This window comes from Silene latifolia, chromosome 10 (genome assembly GCF_048544455.1).
Source record: "Silene latifolia isolate original U9 population chromosome 10, ASM4854445v1, whole genome shotgun sequence".
NCBI lineage: Eukaryota > Viridiplantae > Streptophyta > Magnoliopsida > Caryophyllales > Caryophyllaceae > Silene > Silene latifolia.
The window spans coordinates 116,682,139-116,698,575 of record NC_133535.1 but is presented as its reverse complement, the minus strand read 5'-3'; the positions used below and the strand labels follow the sequence as shown (position 1 = coordinate 116,698,575).

General features: G+C 37.6%; 1 non-coding gene across 1 annotated transcript; it reads right to left on the bottom strand.

Moving 5' to 3' along the window:
• Nucleotides 1–216: 216 nt before the first annotated feature.
• LOC141609733 (small nucleolar RNA R71) lies at nt 217–324 on the bottom strand. The gene has a single exon (XR_012527648.1). It is a non-coding gene; the product is annotated as a small nucleolar RNA R71 (small nucleolar RNA).
• Nucleotides 325–16,437: the final 16,113 nt, after the last annotated feature.

Below are 16,437 nucleotides of genomic sequence, written 5' to 3'. Positions count from 1 at the left end.
CATTCACATATGGAGACTTTTTGTGACTATTGTGATGCGATTTCTCAAACTGGAGTTACTCAAGACCAAATCCGATGGGTATTATTTCCTTTTTCTTTGATCAGTACCGCAAAGCAATGGTTGAAGAGCCTAGACAAGGCTACCCTTGGTATTGATTCATGGAAGAAGTTAGCACTTGCTTTCTACTAGAAATTCTATCCTCCGGAGAAGACCAATATGTTGAGAGCCCAAATCACCGGGTTTAAGCAAAGGGATGAAGAATCATTGTATGAGGCATGGGAGAGATTTAAGGACACTTGTCGTTCTTGTCCACACCATGGACATAGCGAGTGGTTTCTTGTTCAACAATTTTGGAACGGTTTATATGAAGACTCCCGCAACATTCTCAATATGGGATCCAATAGGATGTTTACCGAAGTTGATGATAATCAAACATGGGCCAAAATCGAAGAGATAGTGGTTCATAATTCACAATATAGTAGGCCTCGAAAGGCCACTAGAGGAGGAAAGCATGAGGTACATTCCATCATACAATTGGGTGCTCAACTAAGTGCTCATATTGACACCATCCAGAACATGGACATGGCTAAGCTTGATGAAGCTTCCAAATCACCCAAACAACATGTTAATGCTATGGTGGCATCATCCTCAATTCCAAGTGGAGTATATGAGAGTCGTGGAACTTTGGGACATGACCAAAGTGAATGTAGGGGAACAAATGAACAAGTGAATGCTTTCCAAGCATACAAGAGTGGCACCCCTTATTCCAACTATTACAATGAGAATACCAAATTCCATCCAAATCTTTCATACAAGAGCCAAAATGTTCAAAACCCTCAACCAACATACACCCCACCTCCAATGAGAAATCAAGCTCAAAGGCCATTTTACAACCAAATCCAAAGTTATCAAAATCAACCTTATTACAATCAATCCAATGACCAAGGCTTTGATGTTCAAAAAGCGATCCTCCAAATGCAAAAGAACCAACAAGAATTTTTTACCCAAATGCAAAAAGATAGTCAAGACAAATATATCACCATCAACAACATCCTAGCCCACACCAAGATGTTGGAAACTCAAATGTCTCAATTAGCATCTTCTATCTCACAAAGACAAAAGGGGCAATTACAACCTCAAGGTAATCCACCAAGACATGAAACGGTGAGTGCCATCCATTTGAGAAGTGGTACGAGATATGAAGGGCCGAACAGGCTAATTGATGAAGATGTTCTGGATGTTAGTGATAAGCAAGGAGTTGTGGGGAACTCTAAGGAGGAATAAGAACCCACCACCAATGAAGTTTCAAAGAAGAAGAATGAAGAGAAGGCTAAGGAAAAAGAGCCTATTGTGATTAGACTTCCATTACCAAATCGTTAAGCTAAGCCTAAGTTTGATGAACAACTTGGAAAGTTCATGGAAATTGTGAAGAACTTAGAAGTCTCGCCACGACCAGGCTATATAAATTTGCCATAACTCTATAAGCGGTCATTAGGCCCGACAAAATGTTCCTAACAGTCTGCCTATGTGATCGACTAGTCATCTCACATGACTCTATGGCACTTGAACTTGCCATCAATCGCCTCACACTCTAGTCACTTCGAGACGTCACCTCATACAAGTGACTATGGGCAAATACTATGTTAATCCGTGTTCACTTTAACGGGGTTCAATTGTCTCTACAACCCGTTTGGATGTAACAATGTATAAATTAAAGATAAAAGACAAATGTGATTATGAACATGAACAAAAATAACACTTTTATTTCATTTCAAAATCTAACAAAAAACTTGGTACACGTTTAAGTCCCATGGACGTAACATGTCCATCATGTTTAGCCTGCGATAAAGGCTTGGTGAGCGGATCGGCTATGTTGTCATCCGTCCCAACCTTACAAATCGCAATTTCCTTTCTTTCAATGAAATCTCTTATTACATGATACTTTCTAAGTACATGTCTAGATCTATTACTAGACTTTGGCTCCTTAGCTTGGAAGATCGTCCCACTATTATCACAATAGAGAGTGATGGGATCATTGGCGGTAGGTACTACTTTTAGACCTTCCGTGAATTGCTCGATCCACACGCTTCTTCCTTGGCGACTTCCGATCTTTGTTATGTACTCAGCCTCCGTTGTAGAATCCATGATTCTGACTTCCTTGAAGCTTCTCCACTACGGCACCACCATTGAGCATGAACACGAAACCACTTGTGATTTCAAGTCATCTCTATCTGTTTGAAAACTTGAGTCCGTGTATCCCTTAACACGCAACTCGGTGTCTCCTCCAAACACAAGGATAGAATCCTTAGTTCTTCTCAAGTACTTAAGGATGTTCTTGATAGCAATCCAGTGACTCTCACCTGGATTTCCTTGATATCTACTCGTCATGCTCAAGGCATACGAGACATCAGGACGTGTGCATATCATGGCATACATGATTGATCCAACAGCGGAAGCATAAGGGATCAACTTCATGCGTTCAACATCATGGGGCTCGGAGGGAGATTGAGTCTTGCTCAATATCGTCCCGGTTACCATAGGTACCAAACCCCTTTTGGATTTGTCCATGCTGAACCGTCGAAGAATCTTATCGACATAAGACTCTTGACTTAGTGCCAATATCCTCTTGGATCTATCTCTATAGATCCGGATACCTAATATGCGTTGTGCCTCTCCTAAATCCTTCATTTGGAAGTGGTTACCTAACCACTTCTTAACAGAAGACAACATTGGAATATCATTTCCAATGAGTAGTATGTCATCGACATACAAGATTAGGAACACAACATTGCTCCCACTGAATTTCATGTATAAACATGGTTCCTCAACACTTCGAGTGAAACCATTTTCCTTTATCACATGATCGAATCGATGATTCCAACTTCTAGATGCTTGCTTAAGACCATAAATGGATCTCTTAAGCTTGCACACTTTGTTAGGATTTTTAGAATCCACAAAACCTTCGGGTCGTATCATGTACACCTCCTCTTCTAAATGCCCATTTAGAAAAGCGGTTTTGACATCCATTTGCCATATTTCATAATCATGAAATGCGGCGATCGCTAACAAAATCCGTATGGATCTTAGCATGGCTACGGGGCAAATGTCTCATCATAATGGAGACCTTGGACTTGGGTAAATCCTTTTGCCACTAGCCTAGCTTTGTAGACATCATCATGTCCTTCTATGCCATTCTTGACTTTGAATATCCATTTGCATTGAAGGGGTCTTGCCCCTTTAGGCAAATCTACCAAGTCCCAAACTTGGTTTTCATGCCTAGAATCCATTTCGGACTTCATGGCTTCAAGCCATAAGGAGGAATTTGGACTAGAGATTGCGGCCTTGTAGGTGGCGGGCTCGTCACTTTCCATAAGTAACACATCGAGTGTTCCATCTTCCTCGATAAGTCCCACATATCGATCTGGATGGCGAATTACTTGGCCCGTCCTTCTTAGTGGAGGAGGTACAACCGCGTTAGACGACGAAGGAACATCTTCTTGCGTCTCTATCTCGGTTTGTGGCTCTTGAACTTCATCAAGTTCAAAATTTCTCCCACTCTGTCTCTTAGAAATAAATTCTCTTTCTAAGAAGACAGCCTCGCAAGACACAAACACTTTATGATCTTGAGGTTTGTAGAAGTAATATCCTCGAGAGGTCGAGGGGTAACCTACAAAGATGCATTTTTCGGATCTTGGGGCAAGCTTGTTGTCGTTCTTAGTTTTGACGTAAGCATCACATCCCCAAATCTTCATATAGGATATATTGGGAACTTTTCCCGTCCACATCTCATATGGAGTCTTTTCGGTGGACTTAGTGGGACTATTATTCAAAGATCGAATTGCGGTTTGAATTGCAAATCCCCAAAACGAGTTCGGTAACTCGGTTTGACTCATCATGGAGCGAACCATATCAAGTAGGGTTCGATTCCTCCTTTCGGCAACACCATTGAGTTGTGGTGTTCCGGGTGGAGTAAGTTGTGATATAATACCACAACCTTTCAAGTGTGAATCAAATTCAAGGCTAAGGTACTCACCACCACGATCGGATCGTAGTGCCTTAATCCTTTTGTTCAATTGGTTCTCTACTTCGTTTTGAAATTCCTTGAATTTCTCAAACGCTTCACTCTTGTGTTTTATTAAATAGATATACCCATATCTACTCAAGTCATCGGTGAAGGTTATAAAGTAGTCATAATTACCACGAGCGGTGATACTCATTGGTCCGCATACATCGGTGTGTATGAGTCCTAATAGTTCACTAGCTCGTGTCCCTTTACCACTAAAAGGATTACGAGTCATTTTGCCAAGTAGGCAATATTCGCATGTACCAAATGATTGATAATCAAATGGTGTAATCACATTAGTTGAAATTAATCTTTTGATGCGATTCTCGTTTATGTGACCTAATCGACAATGCCAAATGAACGCTTCACTTGGGTCACTTGATTTGAGTTTCTTTGATTGAATGTTATAAATATCATTCGTTGGATTTGAGGTCTCTAAAATGTATATGCCATTAATGGAAGAAGCATGGCCAATAACCAAATCATTCCTAGAAATAGTACAACGATTGTTCTTAATGACAAAACAAAAACCGTCCATGTCTAGCATGGCGATTGAAATAATGTTTTTAGAGAGCGTAGGCACATAAAAACAATTATGCAAATACAACTCAAATCCATTTGGCAAAGCTAAAACATAAGTTCCCTTGGATTCGGCCGCTACCCAGCTCCATTTCCAAGGCGTAGATCCACATCTCCCTTGCTAAGCCTCTCCACATCTCTTAAACCCTGTAAATGATTACAAAGGTGAGAACCACAACCGGTATCTAGTACCCATGTTGTAGTGGAAGTATAATTTATATCAATAACATAAATTTCTTTAGGAATTGTACCTTTTGGAGTAATGAGTCCTTCCCTTATATTTTGCAAATACACGGGATAATTCCTAAGCCAATGTCCCATGCCATAGCAATAATGGCACTCATCATTAACTTGCTTGAAGTTTTTGATTTTCTTTCCTTTCTTCTTGAACCTCTTGCCCTTTGACGCAAGAACTTGATTGCTAGAGCTCCCACTAGCTTTGGCATCTTTATCTTCCAGAGACAAAGACCCTATAGATCGTATGAGGTCGTCTTCCTGAGACGGACTCACACGAGGTCTAGTAGTAGTGGGTGGTTTAGAAGAAGTGATGAAGTTAAGGTTTCCATCCGAACCTATCCCAAAATGAAGTTCTCTAGTTGTATCGAAATTGTTGTTGGAGCAAACGTCGTCAAGAACATTGTGATATGACTCAATAGTTATCGGTGCGGTAGCATTTGATGGATTCATTGTAAAGAACTACAAATATGGAGGAAAAGGAAATATTAACATTTGTCTTTTTAAATCATACTTGCAAATTTAACAAGATATGAACATTTATATAGTGACCTCTACCCAACTATAATAAATGATTCCAAGACCCAAATTCATATCGACTTAGGCACGGTGGGGCCGATACATCCTTTATCAATATAACTCGGTGGATTAACGTTTAATCGATTCTACTTTTAGAACTCTTGGTCGATAACATTACATTAACAATTATCTATAGCCCAAAACACATCGACAAGGGCACGGTGGGGCCGATACATCCCTTATCAAATACTTTTGTTGAGTTCAATCCAAATTTCGAATAAATGTGTCCATGATCCAAACCCACATTAACTTGGGCACGGTGTGGCCGATACATCCCTGATCAACATGAATTCGGTGGATTAACATTCATCACCCACTTCCCCTACGTAACAAGGCTTGTACCCCGGTGGGGCCGAGCGCACTCCCTCGCGAAATAGGTTTTCATGGTTTCTACTATTTGGTAAGGCTATGTCTCAATTAATTGTTTTAGCGAGAGGTCATGTCAATTTATTATCTATCACGTTTTAAGTGAACTAAAGCGGTGAACTACGATAATTTTAATTGACACAGTCGATAAACTCGATAAAATGACAATGCATGTTTAGTTATGGCGATTTAGCGATGCATGTGACATAAAATAAAATGCAAGCATAAAAATAAATAAATCCTAGTATGGCCTTTCCTAAAATAGAAAAACAATTTAACTATTACATATTCGGAAACCAACTCCATTGGTCCCTTGAACTTCGGTTGTGGCACGCATCTCGAGATAACACCGTCTTTATGTATCGCCATTCTTGAAAAAATCCGTCTTTGGGAACTCCGGAATGAATAAAATTACATAATAAATTACATAATTTCCTATTATACATTTGTAACTAAAATAAAATAAATCTATTAAATTACAAAACGGTGATACGAGATCACAATAAAAATTACAACCGAATCGGTATTCCCATACATTTCGGGAAATACCAATTAAAATCTAAGGCCATACTAAGTAAAATTACATAATTCAAAATTACATAAATTAAAATTATGACAATCATAAAGAAAATGCAGCATTATAATATGTATGAACATGCTCAATTTTATGCTAAATCGCCTTTTAATTAGCCAATATCGTATATTACTCGGTTTTTACGGATTTGCGTGATTTCAACATTTTATAATCACAAAAATACATAAACTCATATTTATGCATAAGTTAATTACCCTAACCTCTTAGGACTCAAAATATAGTCTTTACTAATAATTTGACCATAATTAACCGATATTTTATAAAATTGTTCATAAATGGACTAAAAATTACAAAAATAAGCCATTAAACTTCAAATAAATCACAAAATTTCAAATAAATTCAAAATTTGAAATTTAAACTCATGAACATTCTGGAAAATTTCCATGACACTCATAATGTTCAAAATCTTAGGTTAAAAATTTCGAAATTTTTCCGGAAAAACAATGTTGCGGTTTATCGATTTTAATAAAATAATCATAAAAACATGGAAAAAATTATTTTCATTAACTTTTCAATTTTAGATCTGAAAAAAATAATAAAATGCAACATTAGACGTTTTTCCTAACTCATAGATTATGTTTTATTAATTTTCCACTAATAATGTCACTATTTATGCTATTTTTCTTCAAAAATCCATAAATCATGTAAAAAGACTTCTTTATAGCCAATTATTTTACACACATCTTGTAAAATTGCATGTGACAACATATTAATTTTCTATGACCAGATTCGAAATTTAACTCATATTAATCTATTTTTCACCTAAATCCGAATTTAATAATGAAAAATTCAATTTTCGAGCATAACAAGTCCAACAATTATGAAAATTTACAGGTTATCTCAAAATAATATATGTGACAACATATCCAAAAACCAAGTGAAAAATCGAAGTATAGCTAATTTTAGACCAAAAATGACATTTTTACTCATAAAATCACATTTAAATGCCATTATTGTAAATTATGAACAATAAAAATCCGAAAAATTAACCAAAATATCCTAAAACATTTTAGGACCCGAAATATTAACATGCATGGATTAATTTCGTGATATCTCATAATAACACAAATTTTACAAGTTTTATTTGTTATTCTTATAACTCGGAAAAACTTTTAACCGATTTGCATGCAAACAACCGTGGCTCTGATACCAATTGAAGGAAATGTAGATTCATATACATACTAACATACTCATATATGTCAAAAATAATTTGTCATAAAATTAAATGTGGATTTTATGCATGCAAACAATACAATAAAATAGAGAAGAAATCATATCCTTACATTGAAATTTTGGTTCAAATGGGCACAAAAGAAATCTCCTTTTTCTTTTGTTCTTGAGCTTTCCTTTAATGGAAGAACAAGATCCAAGTGTAGGATCTCTCCTTAGGAATAATACCCAAAGCTAACCCTTAATCTAATTAATATTATTTGATCTAGTATAATATTAATCTTGTGAAAAATTGAACCAAAAATATTTGGTTTTAGGCTCTCAAAACCGGTTGAGAGAAGAGGAGAGGAAGAGGAATTATTTTTGTCTCACTAAAATAATTTTATGATAAGAATGAATAATAATTTTTCACACACTACTCCATATAGTGAATGATAAAAATAATAAGTAAAAGAACCCTTGTTGTTTTCTATGTAGAACCGGGTAGGGTGAAGGGAGATGGCCAATGCATGGTCTTTGTGCTCTTACACAAAAGACACTAGGTGTGCATGCCTAAATTAGAGAAATAATGATGAATTCCACTAATCTAAATTAACACAATATGTTAATTATGCCCAATATTTCGGTCCATATTGTAATATGGGTTCCATATTATTTTTGTCAAATGTCAATATGTCACATGTCATATGTAACATAAATTGTTTATGTATTTTTAACATATTAAAAATCAACGTATTAATAAAAATACGTCATATACAAAATCGACATAGTAATTCATAATTACTTGTACCAAAATATTTTACCCTTTATAAATCGCATTTATAATAATAAATCATTCAAATCCAATCGTTTCTTTAAACAATAATTTCATCCGAGTAATGATACAATTCGATTACTCAGACCGTATCTCATTTAATCACATTTCAATTTGATACGTAAATTTTACTTCCAAAATCGTCCGTCAATTTTTCAAGTAATTTAATTAACTCGTAACATTATACGATTAATTAAATGATCAATTAAGAGTGTTGCCCTATAGGTATGACCTAGGGGTCAACTGATCACCACCAAATCACACGACAAGTAATGTCAAACTCTAGTCACCAATCATTACCGATATATGTTGACCAGTTGACAGTAAAAATACTTTCCAATTGTATTCTTTAAAATGAGATTTAATAATGATATTTAAATCATATGATCGCACTATTGTTGAGGACACATTTCCCAACAAAGAGCTAAGTTGTGACTAGCGCCAAAAGGTGGCAAATCTTCGTCTGAGAAAGTAATAGGATTACTTAGCTTCGGTGATTCTTGGAAGACCAAGTTGACTACATCTTCGGGTGTCGAGTTATGTGCTACATTTAGTTTGGCCAAAGCTTGCAGTAAAGCTTGGCGATGTGGGAATGAGCTTGCTACTAATTGCCAGACTGAAAGATCAGCCTTCGTCTTCTGTAATTGCTTGAGCAAATGGTCAGTGGAGTCATCTTCGTTATCGTTTCGTGTGACAACGTTGCTTGGACCATTTTGAGTAATGTTTTGATATGGACGTCCCGAACGAGTTAGGTGGTCCACATCTTGGTCTTCACCATTTTGGACTATTTCCTTGACTAGAGAGTTTTCAATGAGGTACTCGTCCTCATCATCATCGGCCCAAACTCCATTGATTGTAGCTAGTTCCCTCATTCTCATGATTTCATCTTCTAGTTGCGTGATTTGGTCGACTAGTTTATCAACCACGGCGACTATTTCTTGCATAGTAGCGTTTTGAGAGAAGGTTAGTGGCACATGCTCCTTGGGTGTTGCGTTGGGATCATGTAAAGTTGTCACCACATTTTCTAATTCCCAAACTTGTCTATCCACACTCTCTGACCATGTGATGAAGTCGGAAATGGTAGGGGAGATAGTAGAGTAGAACCCTTCATTCTCGATTGCATGGATTTCATCTTCAATTGGAGAAATGAGGTGTGAACAATCTAAGGTAGATTCGTCACTTGTAATCACTAGAACTCCAAGAGGATTCTGAGTGTTGTTGGGTTTACCTCCCGGCGGTATTGGTAGTCGACCATCTTCAATCATGTCTTGAAGCACATTTTTCAATTTGTAGCATTTTTCTGTGTCATGCCCCTTGCCCCTATGGTATTCACAGTACGAGTTCTCGTCCCAGAACTTGGATTTCTTTTCAAGTTCGGGTGTAGGTCCTATGGGTTGGAGTTTGCCTTGCTTCATTAACCTTTTAAGAGCGTTGGAGTAAGTATCCCCAAGATTTGTGAATTTCCTTGGTGGGGTACTTTTCTTGGATGGCTCGAGAAGGTTAACTTCATCAGTCTTGCTAGTGTAGCCGTAAGAACGACTAGTTGAGCCTTGATATCCTCGACCTACCGTTTTGGATAAGAGCCCTTTACGGATGTCATCTTCAATCCTTGTCCCTAGTACGGTTAAGTACTTGAAATTTTTGATGTTTTGGTATCTCAAATGGTTGGCATAAATGGGTTTGAGATTGTCCACGAACTTCTCCACAAGGGTATCCTCATCCAGGCGTTCAACTAGTTGGGTACTAGTCTTCCTCCACCTACTTAGGAAGTCGGTGAATCCTTCTTTGTCATTTTGGGTAAGAACCTCTAGAGTGCGCATGTTAACTTGGATCTCGGCATTATCCGCATATTGCATAGCAAACTCGATCGCGGCATCTTCCCAAGTAGCGACCTTCTTGTGTTCTAAAGAGTAGAACCATTGCTTTGGGATGGTGTCAAGAGATGAAGGAAAGATCCTTAAGAACATCTCGGGTTTGATGCCTTTGATATACATGTAATCCTTGAAGGCACGGATGTGGTTCAAAGGGTTTTCGTGCCCCTTGAATTTAGGGATATCCGTCATATTGAAGTTTGTTGGCAATTTGGAATTGACGGCCTCATACTTGCGATTATTCTCCCTATAAATGTCATCCCCTTTAAGGTACATCAATTGCTCCTCTAAGTATTGGAGTCTATTCTCAGCTACAGTCAGTCCCATGGGAGGATTTTCGTCCCATGATTCATCCGCATAATCACCTACTACTTCACTTTCAAGAGGAGGAAATCTCCTCTCTACAGCGTAGATCCGACCTTCGATGGTCTCAAGGCGATCATGCACTTGGTCCTGGGTAACTTGGATTTGGGCTAGCGCGGCTAGGATTCGATCATTACCATCTTGAAGTTGGTGGAGGTTTGTTTCGCTGGTTCCAGGCATCTTGAAAACTGGATAAGAGATCGATGACGAATCAAAACACGATCGACCATTCTAACACACTTGCTAAAAGAAGAAATGTTTTGATTCGTGAAGTGGGTGTGTGCCACTTGTGTTGAGTGAGCTTTGAAGAAAGGACAAAATTTTGAAAATGTGTATCCTAGTCAACTATAGTGTAGTTGTAGGAGTGGACTCGAAGTGAGGTTTTGAAATGGGCTTGTGGCCCGAATTTTGACTCGACAAATGGACAGAGTTTCGACTGGGTTTTGCACTAATCCAATGGCCTCTTTCGAAATTTTGATTAAAAAAAGGGTTTTGATTTTTGCAAAATCGTCATGGTTTCGTTTAGAAATGGCGATCACGTAAGGTACAAACATTTATACAAGCATTATAATGGGATGCTGAGTGCATTTAAAAGGGTTTTTGTTTAAAGGGTGGGTTGCCATACCGAACCATCAAATCCGAAGTCTGTGGAGAGGCTCGTACCAAACAAGAGTAAGGCCGATTCCTAGTCCATTTCCTCAAGTAGTGAAGGCCCTTGATACAAACAAGAGTAAGCATCATGGTATGGATGACGTCAATCGCTATCCATCCTTAGGCCTAAAAACGAATTAGGACCGTTTAGACGGGACGATTGGTCGAATGGGTTGGGTTGGGCCTAGGAAGGCCGAATAAAACGGTCTCGGAAGACCGAGTTATGAAAACCGACAATTGTCTTGTACAAACTATTCCCTAACCTTGTTCAAGTTTCACCCTTGGCTACACGTAAGTGTATTATTCCCAGCGGAGTCGCCAAACTGTGGACAACGGGGGCCCACGGGGGCGCTTGGGAGAGAAGAGAAGAAGCGTTTGCATTTTTATTGGAGTCGCCACCAATTTTTATGGAAAATTGGAACCGTTCGAATACCTCGTGCCATGTCAAGACACAAAGTAGAGACATGAACACTAAGCAATCGTTACCCTTAGCATTCTATGTCTAGAATGACTCTCGTGGATACCAATGAACACAGATGTTCACAGAGATCTGGAGTAAGGGGTGAGGGTACGTATTAGGAAGCTCTTTTGATCGAACACCTAATCCCGCCCGCCTCGATAGCGGCCTCTACTAATGATTAGGGACATCGTCTATACTTGATATATCGTCGATTATATGCATGCAATGCAACATCCAAGTTTTAATCCTAGCATGCGAAGATTTAACTAAGTCGGTGAACAATTAATTAGCAAACAATTAATGTCGAAGTAGAATTTAGTGTTCAATTACATGTGAAAACACACAAATGATACAAGAAATATGATAAATACAATGAAACAAAATTACAATAATGAAAATTACAATGATTACATCGGGTTTAATGATTTATGTCGAAAATACCTTTAAAACGAACAATTTGAGAAAAAGAACAAATCATAAAGAATTAACGAACAGATCAGAAGGCGATAATACGGATAATAGTTAATTATACGTAAGCTAATTAAACCAGCTCAGGCAACAACGGAGTTCAGAGGCAGAAATCATCCTGGAACAGGCGCAGCAGGACTGCGCTCTCTGGAAGATGCGCAGCAGTTGCTGCGTCTGTTCCAAAGGTGAGTTCTGGCTGTGAAGCCGGAACTGCAAATCGTTAATATTAATTGGTTAATTTAAGGATCAATTATGGTATTTACTCGGATGGAAGTGATTATCAGGTTATTTACATGCGATTAATGGTCATAAAAGCAATGAAACATGGATGAGACGGAATATTACTAATTGATTACATGAACGAATGATTGATTAGTGACATGGATGAATGAAATAAACTAAACATGATAAATTAATGACAAATTAATGACGAATAAACGATGAATATGACAATAAACAGACGAAAATATATCAAGGAGCGAATTCCAGAAACTCAATATGAACTAATTGAATTTCTACAACCCGGATTGAATTTAATGACGAAAACCCGTAAATATGAGATTATAAGGGATTTAAGTCGGATTTAATGATGAACTAAACATATGAATTAATGATAAATAATATGCATGCATGGTTATTATGATCATACCAAAGAATTAACAGGAAACAAACGAAATAAATAAACACGAACAAATTACAGAGGACAAAGGAAGAAGAAAGGAAGCAGGAACTGCGGCAGCCTCACAAAGAGGCGCAGCAGGCACTGCGCTTCTTCGAAGAGGCGCAGCAGTTGCTGCGTCCTTTCTCGACGGTTTGTCTTCTGGAAATTCGTAAAAAGAGGTTTTAAACGAGGTTTCAGAAATCGGTTTTAATTGGTATTTTCGACATAAACCTTACAATTGATGATACAAAAAGTAAATAACAATAATAAAAGAGAGATTTACACCCTCAGACTTACATGTTTGACGAAACGAGAAGGACTAAGTTATCGATTAGCGATGCTCGACTCGAACTATAATGCAAATATGAAAGTGCCCTCGTATGAGGAAAACGATTAAATTAGTTAAGTTGATTGATGTGGAGTTGGTCAAATTGGTCGGTCATGCAAACGAGGCTGGTACTCAGAAGGATCCGAGCTTACGTGGTCGAATGTTCAAGCACGTAGACGCCAAAAAGTAAGAACAAAGGTCTAGAATGCAAAGGGAGAAGAGAAGGGCGGACAGTCGCGTGAGAAATATGAGGAGCGAAGGCTCCTATTTATACTAATCACGTGGAGGAATTAGGGTTTCAGAGAGACTTTGGAAGTGAAGCTCGGAAAGATATAAAAAAGATACGAAAATTACGCAGAAAAGGACCTGGGAAGAGGCGCAGCAGCCACTGCGTCTCTTGGAAGTGGCGCAGCACCTGCTGCGTCTGTTCCCAAGTGGTTTCCTCCTGCGGAAGAAAGATTTCCGTGTTTGAGTTATGGTAGGACGGAATAATTCGGTTTTCCTTAATATCTTGTGTGAATATTACGGGAAATTGTTTACCAAAGTGGTCGGACTCGGAGCTATATTCTATTTTTCGGAACAATTGTCGTTGGAAGCACCTAGACCAAAACACAATTTATAACTTCACAAACAACTCTACAATTTGTAAAGAGGCAAGTAAAGGTCGGATCCCAAGGGACGGGAATTGAGATGAGATTTCTATTGAGACTAGTGGTGTCTTAGGGGTGTCACAATTTAGGTTGATGTAGAAGGTCACTAAACTAAATAGCAATGAAAATAAATAAGCAAGATGAATTAAAAGGGTTGTAAACAATTGATAAAAAGCACTAGGGTGTCATGGGGTCATAGGGGATTCATGGGAATTGATCATACAAACATGTTCTCAAATTATAAGTAAGCAATTATTGTTGTGATGGATTGAGCTGGGTTATATCTTACAATCCTAGGAAAGTTTGGGTCCCGGAGCCGAATCGATTAGATTGTACAACACCTACAAGTCGACTTAGTCTTCCCTACTCAACAACATGCATGGTCTAATGAGACTCGAGTTGGTTTATGTCTTACAAGTCTCATTGAAAAGATAGGTGATGGGTAAAAAATGCAAGGATTCATAGGCTCGCATTTCATCAAACATAACATGTGCATGAGTTGAGATCAAAACAAGCAAGCAAATAAACCATGAAAGCATATTAATTTAAGCATGAATCATTCCCCATGTTGGTTTCCCCTAATTACCCATTAACCCTAGCTAGGTGACTACTCACTCATTATCATGTTGATCATGCTAGCAAGGTTGTCAATCATACCAACAAAGTAAAACATGATGAATAAATGAAAGTAATTAACAATAATTAAAAAGGGATTAAGAGAATTATACCTACTAATGATTCCAATAATAAAGCAAAGAATAAAAGAAGTACTTGATGCTTGATTGAGAGGTTGTCAATCTCCCAATAATAACCCAAATAATATTCAATTACCCAAAATAAAGGATGAACAAAAGAGAGATTAAAGAAATAAAACTTGTATTAAAACTTGATTAATTGTTGATTACAAAACTAAAGAGAGATTTGATTGATATTAACTACTCTAAGGATTGATAAGAAGAACATGGTCTTCTAATTAGACTAATGTGGTATTTATAGTGGAAATTAGGTGGATGCAGTAGGGTTAACTAAGGGCTAAACTAGTAATTACACTTTTGAGATTTGAGCAGGGAAACGCCGGTATTTTTCGAAGGATGGGGATCTTTCATTGAGGCTTGAAGAAACGAAATCTTGCTGTCTTGGAATCCGTGCGTCTTAGGCACGGGACGGCCGGATTCAACAGTTTCTGCTCGGGCGTCTTCAAGGGAATCCGGGCGTCTTCGGTCTTCTTTGCCGGGCGTCTTTGGGAGAAGACGGCCGGATTGTGGAGGTGGAGGACGGGCGTCTTCCTGTCAATCCGCACGGATTCTTTGGGAGCCTTCACTTCTTTCTTCTTTTCTTCCTTTCCTTCATAAAATCCTTGGGGATTTCCTCGGGGATGCAAGGATCCTTCCTCATCATTGCCTAACTACTATAATATGTACAAAGGCCTTCTAATCTTGTCTCTCCTTGATGCTTGGTCATTGAATTCAATAAATTTAGTCTCATTTTGGCATGAAAATGCAAGGTTTGCACTCCTTTCCTACCAAGGACACAAAACCTCAAAGAATATGCAAAACAAAGAACTAAAGACAATAAATGACCCAAATATGCACTAAAAAGCATGGGAACAAGGCTAGTTCGGGGACTAAATTGTTGGAATATGTGTCCTCCGACAATAATGCGATCACGACTGTTGATCATGATGATCACATGTTTAAATCTCATTATAAAGAATACAATTGAGAAGTAATATTGTTACTGTCAACTGGTCAACATATATTGGTAATGATTGGCTGACTAGAGTTTGACATTACTGTCGTGCGACGGTGGTGATGAGTTGATCCCCTAGGTCATACCTATAGGGCAACACTCTTAATTGATTATTTAATTAATCGTATAATGTTACGAGTTAATTAAATTACTTAAAAATTGACAGACGATTTTGGAAGTATAATTTACGTATCATATTGAAATGTGATTAAATAAGATACGGTCTGAGTAATCGAATTGTATCATTACTCGGATGAAATTATTGTTTAAAGAAACAATTGAAATTGAATGAATTATTATAAATACAATCTGTTGTGATTTATAAATGGTAAAATATTTTGGTACAAGTAATTATGAAATTACTAAGTCAATTTTTGTATGTGACGTATCTTTAATAATGCGTTGATTTTTAATATGTTAAAAATACATAACAATTTTATGTGACATGTGACACGTTACATATTAACAAATTGACAAAAATAATATGGACTCCATGTTATAAGTGTACCGAAATTAAAGGGGTATTAGGCTAATATTGTGTTGTTTAATTTAATAGAAAACACAATGATTACCTAATAGCCTAGCCATGCAACCCTAGTTTGCATTGTGAAGACAAACAAGAGCATGCATTGGCTCCCCTTTTGCCTCTCTCCCACTCGGTTTTATGAAGAGGACAACCACTTGGTTTTTCCTCTTAATTTTTACCTAATATACAATAATGTAATTGTATCATTTATTCATACTTTCACTCATCTAAAATAAGAGTTTAAGAGAGATAAAAAGCTCCCATTCATCCTCCTCACAAAACCGAAATATTTAAGTGTTATATAATATTT